This window comes from Crocuta crocuta, unplaced genomic scaffold (genome assembly GCF_008692635.1).
Source record: "Crocuta crocuta isolate KB4526 unplaced genomic scaffold, BGI_CrCroc_1.0 scaffold526, whole genome shotgun sequence".
Classification (NCBI taxonomy): domain Eukaryota; kingdom Metazoa; phylum Chordata; class Mammalia; order Carnivora; family Hyaenidae; genus Crocuta; species Crocuta crocuta.
In genome coordinates this window covers 165,508-174,309 of record NW_027528811.1, presented here as the reverse complement: position 1 = coordinate 174,309, position 8,802 = coordinate 165,508, and the positions used below count along the sequence as shown (strand labels likewise).

The 8,802-nt window shown below is 60.4% G+C and overlaps 1 protein-coding gene across 1 annotated transcript in view; it reads right to left on the bottom strand.

Annotated features, from left to right (window-relative positions):
- Nucleotides 1–338, bottom strand: part of ARF1 (ARF GTPase 1) — a 14,498-nt gene extending 14,160 nt beyond the window's left edge. The window contains exon 1 of the mRNA XM_077755874.1: nt 234–338. The gene's annotated coding sequence lies outside the window, so the exon portion shown is untranslated. The remainder of the gene's footprint in view (nt 1–233) is intronic.
- Between the last annotated feature and the right edge of the window lie 8,464 nt (nt 339–8,802).

The following is an 8,802-nucleotide window of genomic DNA, read 5'->3' as shown; positions in this document are numbered from 1 at the left end:
TCCTCCCAGCCAACAGGAATTGGGCTCAAACCCTGGCCATCGCGTGACCTTGGCGGCGTCCCGGGCCACGGGCTCCGGTTTCCTGGTCCTCGAGACCCCGAGGCGGGATGCGTAGCAGGCNTCCCCACGGCCCCCACCACCCTTCCGCCGCCGCAGAGGGCAGGGCCTCGTGTAGCCCGGGCAGGCCCCCGCCGCCCGCCGCCCGACCCTAGGCCCCCGGCCCGCCGCCTCACCCTCGACGGCCGCGGCTAGGCTACTGCTCCGAGCCAGGCGTTGGTTTCGCTCCCACAAGATGGCGGCTCTGACGGCGGCCACGTCAGTGCCTGCTGCCGCGGGGGACGCTGGGGAACGGGGCGGCCCCGCCCACCCCTGCCGCAGCACGCATGCGCAGACTCTAGGATGGGGGCTCTAGTGCCGGGACAAGGACTCCGCCCCGACCCGGGCCGCGGCCCTCCCGCCTCTGCGCTTGCGCAGCCGCTTCCCTCGCCTGGGGCGGAGTGCGTCTGCGCCTGCGTTGTGCTTCTTCCGGAAGGGGCCAGTTAGAACCCACCGGCCCATTTTGCATATGGGGAGACAGGCGAAACGGGCGCTGCGGCCCGTGAGAGGCGGCGCCCGGGTGCAAGAGAGGGTTCCTGTTTCCTCCCCGGACAGGCGGTCGCCGCGAGACCTGGCAGGTCCTAGCGGACCAGCGGGCAGCGGTCGCTCTTCCTGGGCGCCGACCCCCGGTGTGGAAATTGTGGGTACCAGTAGGTGGTCCAGGTCCCGGAGTGACCCAAGCAGCGTGCTTGGAGGAGCGCACCCGGGGGAGCAGGCTGCAGATCACGTAAAGAAGCCATCCAGTTGAACAGGCCGAACAGGAACCAAGTCAGGCAGGGGACACTCGCTGCCCTGGGGTGGTCAGGACCCCAGATCCCGGAAACTGGAAGGAGGAAACCCCTTATCTGGGAAACTTGGGCGGATCAGAAGGGAGACACGGACAGTCGCCGCCCTTCTCCACAGTCTCTAGGCTCAGGGTTTGGCTGTGGACCCCACTTGGGACCTTACTCTGGCCTCCTGCCAACCCCGGTTCCCCCTGCTTTCTGCCACCTAGGCTCCCTTCCCTGACCCTCGTGCTGATTTGAGGGATCTCCCACTCGAGAGGGGTTGTTGCAATTGCTGGAGGGGCTCTCCAGATCCGTGTGTTGTAGAGGGCACAGAGCAGCACCATCACCTGGCAGAGAAGGGCATGAGGTATTCTGCCAGTCCAGCAGCCTCCTGTCCCTCTCTGCTTCCGCCCACCTGCTCCCCTTTGGCAGGGGTCCCTCACTGGGCTGCACCAGCTAGGGGCCTGCCCCGATCCTCCTTAGCTGTCCTCCAGTCCCCAACAATGATGACCCCATCTTCTGAGAGGCTGATGGCCCTGTGAGCCAGACCCTGGAGGTCTGGCCTGGCAGTCCCAGTCTCCGCCAGACCTCACCCCTTATGGATGAAGCAGCCTGTGGTCTGCACCTCAGCATCTCACCCCAGTGCTGTTATCCTCCCGCCTCTGCCTGAGGCTCCCAGCTCAAATGCGGCCTCCATGGACCTGCTTGGGTTGTCTGGGGGTCTCCCCTGCCCTAAACATGACACAAATGCTTAGGCAAAGTTACCCTCAGGGATCTGTATCTCCAGGGAGTGGTGCAAAATCTTCTGCTGGTGCTGGCTCCCCACCCGCACAGCCAAGCTCAGGCCAAACATCTTCTGAAGCTTCCTTTGAAATTTAAATTGTGGGAAAAAAAATGTAGGCAGGAAGGAATGTATGAAAGATACATGCAGTTTTAGAAAGCTTAATTGCTGTGTATCCACCTCTAGGCAAAGGCATTTACCTTCTCTCTTGATTCTGTCCACCTGATGTGTCCACTCTGGAGGAAAGGAGCTGTCTGCAGGCCAGGCCAGATGTTTATGGGGACCCCAGGCAGGCACAACAGGGCAAGGATCCCTGCCCCTGGCAGGAGATCTGTCAGAGAATGAGGAAGTGCCAGGTTGTTACCTGGGGAAACTAAGGCCCACGTGCTCACCCAGAGGGGGCCTCCCTGACCCTCATCCCCGGGGTCTGGGTCTGGGGATAGGGATGGATGGGTGGACTGGGCACCTGCCCTGCTTCAGCCAGGAGGGGGCAAGGTGAGCTGTCTACAGGGTCTTGCAGCCCAGATTCTCACTTTCAGCCAGACCTCAGGTGGTGAGGAGGGGGGATGGCCTGGCTGGGGTTTGGGGTCAAGCTTCTCTCCTCTGGGGGTTCCCAGGCTGAGGACCAGGTCAGACTCGAGGATACTAAACAGCAACCGACTCCCCCAACCCTCCCCTCCGGGAATGGACCACAGGACTGGCTGGGGCAAAGGGGCAGGGGCAGGAGAGAGGGGGAGTGGAGATGCTCACACCCTCCAGGATCCCCGCTTGGCAGGTACATCACGCAGCTCTGGGTGTGGCCCTGGGCAGTGGGCAGTGTTCATGGCAGGAGGCTCAAGCCCACCGCGATCATGAGGCTGTGCCTGGGGTCCAAGGAGCTTGGCCTCCAGCAAGTCTGCGCTGACCCCACCCTGCCTCTCAGTGCCTCTGCGCTGCTCTCTGCTCATCCTGGGTTCTCCACATCAACATCCACATCCCCTTTAAGAGTTCTCCGGACAACGTGGGGAGAGGTGGCCTGGGATTCCCTGAGTCTGGACCCAGAGGGGACCCCCAGACCCGTCCAGACAGGTGGGTACAGTGAGCGCCCCCACCCCCAGTCTCCCTCTGCTCTGCTCCCTTCTCTTCCAGGTCGACCCCCAGAGCCCATCCTTCTGCATGCCCTTCCTGGTACAGGCTGAAGGCTGACCATGTGGGCCCAGCTCCCACACCCATACCTCATTCCCCGCCCACCCCAGGGCTGCCCTGCCCCTTGGCCTGGGCCCCGGAGACAGCCTGCACCCAGCCAGGCCTTGCCTCTTGTCTCTTTGGTCATCCCAGCAGCCCACAGCCACAGAGAAGCGTCACGTACGTGAGAGTCCCATGTTACCTCGAGGCCTTTGGACATCCTTGTCCTCCCCATAGCTGCTCCTGCCTCAGTTTCCCCGTCTCATGCCAGCCCTTCCTTTCCCTGCACCCCTACTATGGACCCCTCACCCCAGCCCTCCTCCTGGGGCTCTTTGTCATTCCTGAGACAGGCTGGAACCACTCCTGACCTGGGGCTATGCTCCCTCTGTGCTGAGGTGGGTGGCCCCCTACACACTTAGCTCTACTCTGCCTTCCCGGGCACACTGGTCCTCCCTGGCAGGCCAGCTCCACAGGGCAGGGATGTTTCCCACCTGGTTCTCAGCCCCACTCAGCAAACAACTCGGTGGGTGGGGTGCCCTTAGGACCCTCTGCCTGAAATTTCGCATCTCCTGCCCTTTTGAATGTAGGCCTCACTCCGAAACAGCTGTGCTGTGCAGGATCTGCAATTTTGTTAGCCACAGAAACCTCAGACACTTTGATGTCACATTGTAGCTGTTGCAGGACCAGGGGGAATGTTTCTGCTCCTGCACCAATAAAGCCAGGGAGGGTGTCAGCCACTACAGGCCTGTCAGCTGGTGCTGATAACGCCAGGCACTGCAGTCCTGCACGAAGGGCCCCTTTCTTCCATGAGGCCCTTCACTGCCATGACTCCCGGCTTTCTGGGGGTGTGGTTGGAATGCAGCCAGCAGAACACCCTGGAGGTGCTGGGTCTGGGAGGTTGGTCTGGGAGGTTCTGATTGCCCTTACTGCATCTCGGGATCCATACAATCCCCACGCCTAAAGTCACATGCTCCAAATGTTTGTCGGCTTTCAGTAACAACCTGTTCCTTTTGAAATGGTGCATCGTTTATTCTGGGCACCGATCAGACCTCATTCTGAGATAGGGCCCATTTCACCAGCCTGTCAAGGACCCCTGACACACACACAGCCTCCCCACTCTAGACTGATGGTGGCCCCCAACATCTGTGGGTCTCAGATGCCCCTTCCACTCATGAGACTGTGGCAAGTTGTCTCCTCCTGCCTCAGCCCTGCTGCCTGCCTCACTCCCCCATGGTGGTTAGAATGGGGTCTCTGTGGTTGACCTGGCCCTGGCCCCCACCCCAGCCAGTGATGGGTGTATTTGCTGGATGGCACAGCTGAGTCTGTAGCCAGAAGGATTTAGCGCTGCTGCTTCTGCTGCTGCTGCTGCTGCTGCTTCTGCTTCTGCTTCTTCTTCTTCTTCTTCTGCTTCTTCTTCTTCTTCTTCTTCTTCTCCTTCTCCTTCTCCTTCTCCTTCTTCTTCTTTTTCTTTTAGTTTATTTATTGAGAGAGAGGGGGAGGGAGGGAGAGTAGGGGAGAGCCAGAGAGAGTTGGGGAGAGAGAATCCCAAGCAGGCTCCATGTGGTCAGCATAGAGCCTGACACAGGGCTCAACCTCACGAACGGCAAGATCATGACCTGAGCCGAAATCAAGAGTTAAGCGCTTAACCAACAGATACCCAGGCGGCAGTGCAGCCAGAAGGATTTAGATCCACCAGATAATCCACCAGGATTTAGATCCACCACATCTTGAGAGGAAACCAGGAACTAGCAGGAAGTCAGTTCGGTTTCCAGGCTGTGTGGACAAGTGCGCCCCGGGCTGTAGTTCATCCGAACCACTGAGGGGGTGGCTGGACCTCCAGGTCCCACCAGATGTGTTAGTCTGGGTTCTGCAGAGAAGGTGAATCAACAGGACATGCAGAGATCTAGATGGGACAGGATTTATTATTGGGATTGGCTCCCACAGTCCTGGAGCCCAGGAGTTTCCAGGCTCCGCCGTCCGCAAGCTGGAGACCCGGGAAACCTGGTGTCATTGTAGCGGCCAAGAACCGGGACACTGGTGTCTGGGGGCAGGAGATGAGGATCTGTGGTACAGATCTGTGGTACAGGCATGGAAACAACTCCCCTTCCTCTGCCTTTCATTCTATGCAAATCCCAGGGCTGGACGAAGCCCATTGGTGAGGACAATCTTTACGCAGTCCACAGCTTCTGGTGCCCCTTCCGGAGCACCCTCGCAGACACACCAAGGAATGACATGTTCTCAGCCATCCAGGCGTCCCTCAGCCTGGTCAACATGACACAAAATTAATCATCTCTGCATGGCTGTGCGCGGCCCAAGAACCTGCATTTCTAACGGGTTCTCATGATTCGGATGCTGCTGGCCCAGGGGCCCTCTTTGGCGGGAGGCCTGGGTGGGTGACATGGGGGGGCACACCTATGGACTGCACCCCTAAAGCTCTTGGATTTGGGTTTCCACTGGCAAGCATCTCCCTGCGCACCTGCCATCTAGTGTGCATGGGAGTGCAGATGCCAGTGCATTTCAGGAGTCTGCACTCTGGGAAGAGCCCCCTTGTACCCCCAGCCCTGTCTACACCTGGGCCTGGCTCTGTGGACCCTGCCCCGATTTGAGGGCTACTCTACCCCATCCCTGGGCACATTGCACCTCTGCCTCTGGCTGTGCCCATGGAGAGTGCTAGGGTGCCTGTCTGCTGGACCCCCATTTCCCCAGGAGCCCAGGTCTCAGGGGGACCAGTCCTTGTTCCCATTATGCTTGGGACAGTCAGCTTGTCCTAGAGGCCTAGGACTCCCACACCCCCCCTACCTCCACACAAGAGGACACCAAGGCCTGAGGACAGGAGGGGCAGCTGTGGTGACCATTCGGGTCTCTGGGCAGCCCAGTCCTGGTGCTCTGCTGAGTTTTTCTCTTTTAAATTGGCATGCACAGATATTCAGTGAGCTTGGGGACATGGACACCTCTGTTACCCCGTAACACCCGCACCCCAACAAAGGTGCAGACCGTCTCCACCCCTCAAAGCGACTTCCAGCTGCCCTGTGTTGGGCACTCCCCCCCAGCTGCTGCATCCCACCGGAGGGACCGTCTCTGGTTGGGGGGGGGCGCGGACACTGCCACCCACCCGAGGGGCCGTCTCCGGTCCAGGGGATGGGGGGCTGTGGACACTGCATCCAACCAGAGGGGCCGTCTCTGGTCAAGGGGATGGGGGGCCGTGGGCACTGCGTCCCATCCGAGGGACAGTCTCTGGTTCAGGGGGGGTGGGGCTGCAGATGCTGCATCCCACCAGAGGGGCCGTCTCCAGTCCATGGCGGGGGAGGCCGCGGACACTGCGTCCCACTGGAAGGGCAGTCTCTGGTCCGCGGGGGCTGTGAAGGCAGCGCCAGGGAATATCCTTGTGCTGGCACGGTAGGAAGTGCTTTCACTTCTGCAGTGCCCAGAGTGGGTTGCTGGTGTGTGCACAGTGGTCCCTTCATGCTGGGTGAGAACTGCTGGCTTTCCGGAGCAGCTGTGTGTGTGGCTGCATCCCTCAGCAGAAGGGACGGGATGAGTACTCACAGTAGCCTAGCCAGGCCGGGCTCCCCTCCTGGGGGGTTCTCAGACTCGGGTCTTCCCTGGCCTCCTTGGCCCCACCATGCACAGGATACCTCCTTCCCTGGCCCCTTAATGACTTTGTTGGGTGCAGATGGTCCTGGTCCTCTCCAGTGGCACCCGTCTGCCCTCTGCCCTCTCACCTGCAATAAAGCCCTGAGCCTGCTCTTCTCCTTTGGGGCCCAGGGAGGAGAGTGAAATGGAATGGAAACTCCCATTTCCAAAGGAATCCTTCCGTCCTTCCTCAGATCCTGCAAAGGGACCAAGGGACCCTTATCTGGGGTCTGTCCTGGCCACCTGCAGTGTGATCCTTTGGCCACCAACAGGGCCTGCATGTGAGTTCAGAGCTGCCAGGAACCCGGTTTTTAGTGTCCTATCTGAGGACATGGAGCTGTTCCACCCTAGGCGTCTGGCGCTGGGACCTGTTCTAGTTAGAGCTCTCCAGGAATGCTCAGGGGGCGGGGGTGCAGCCAGGTCGGCTAGGGGCCAGCACAGAGCACAAACAGCTCCATAGGTTGGGACAACATGAGTGAACTACTGTTGCTGGTGGCATACAAGAGGAAACACTCCTGTGTTTTCAACACAGGAGTTTGGCATCAGGAAAGGCTTGCTCAAGGTGAGCTAGAGCTAAGATTCCATTATTTCTTGAGTAGAAGGAAGTCAGAGGTGGGAGAGGCATGTGTTAATGAGGACAGCTAGACCAGAGGGTCTTTCTTTTGTCTTTGGAGAACATCTGGGTATACCCTATTGGGGGGGGCAATGTAGGTAAAGGAGTAGGGGTCTCATCTGGATGCAATCAGTTGGGGTGGGGAAAAGGTCTTATATAGGGACCTGAGGTATGGCTGGGGGTGCTGGCACCCAGTGAGGTGGTGGTGGGGGCAGGGAGAAAGGGGTTGAGCTCCCATAGGTGGGTCAGAGGGACATGGATTGTGAGGGGTACAGGCTCAGGCTCCATCTGGATGAAGCTGTTCCCTTGAGGCCCACCCCCAGGGGTGAGGGAGGCTGGGGTCTGTCCCTGTTTCTGCTCCGTCTCCTTCTTTCAAGCCCCAGACAGAGGCCAGTGGGAGGGAGAGACCCCGCCCAGTCTGGGGGTGGGGGGCAACACGGAATGCACTCTGGGCTCTGGAAACCCTGGCCATGAGCCCAGGAACATGGGGCACCGGCAGCTGGGAGAGGCAGGGAGGACCCTCATGGAGCCGTCAGGGCAGGGCCATGTCCCACAGACCAGACCCCAGACTCCTGCCCCCAATCGGAAGTCGCTGTCAAACAGAGCTGTGGGCCACTGGGCAGCTCCCCGACAGCCCAGCAGGTGCCCAGGGCTCCGCTGGGTGGAACACTTTGGAGCTGACGGGCTCCGCTGTGAGTCAGAGGCTAGTGAGCTGCTGCTGCACATGCACATCCAGGAGCCTGGGCGAGGCCCCCCACCCCTACCCGTATGGTCCCCGTTCTGGGTTCTGTGGCCTGGTAACAGACTGCAAAGCCTCAGGTGAGACTTCATACATGATACCTCATCGTTCGGGGGCTCAGGACCTGGGGCATCTCAGGGACACGTACTGGCCTTGCATGAGGTGCAGGGGATGGCCACAGTGTCTGGGTTTACCCCAGAGGCTCTGCAGTGGATGTAGCTGTGCCACCCCAAATTCCTGGTGGCCCGGGACTGCAGAATGGGGTCTTTGCAGAGGTGATCAGGTGGGGGGGGTCTCAAGGTGAGAGCATCCTGGATCAGGGCGGGTCCTTATGAGACAAGGGAGGGGTTTTGAGACGCCCACGTGGTGATGGAGGCAGAGGCTGGGGAGACGGGCCAGGAGCCCAGAACACCGGGGCTCAGGCAGCCGGGAGAGATAAGAGGGACCCTCCTGGAGCCTTCAGAGGCTGCGACACCTTGACCTCAGTCTCCTGGCCTCCAGACCTGGGAGACAACAGAGCCTGGTGCCCTAGGCTCCCACCTTGCTGGTGACTTGCTACGGCAGCCCCAGGGCCTTGGGAAGGCTTCTTTACTCACTGAGCTGGTACTGGGCTGGAAGGACGCGGGGAGCTGTGGACACCTGTCTCTTCTCTGTGCCTGTCCTGGTGCCACCTGCGTGCCGTGGCCACGGAGGGCCAACTTCTCACCACTGGGCAGGCCGTTGGCTGTGGGGCTTAGGGCTGCCTGGTGGTCACAGTGGCTCTGGCTCTTGGGGACAGAGCAGTCCCCTCCTGGGCATCCCCTGTGCTGCACCCCGCCCCCTCCCCACTGGCAGGGCCAGAAGGAGGGTGCCTGCAGGTGCAGAGAAGGCCAGACAACAGCTTGCCAGAGAACTCCCCCTCACCCTGCTTCCCTCACTCATCGCCCCCAAAGCCCCGTGTCTGGGGGAAGCCAGGTGTGGAGAATGTCAACCCTGCAGCCACAGGGAACTTCTCCGGGGAGAGACGGGC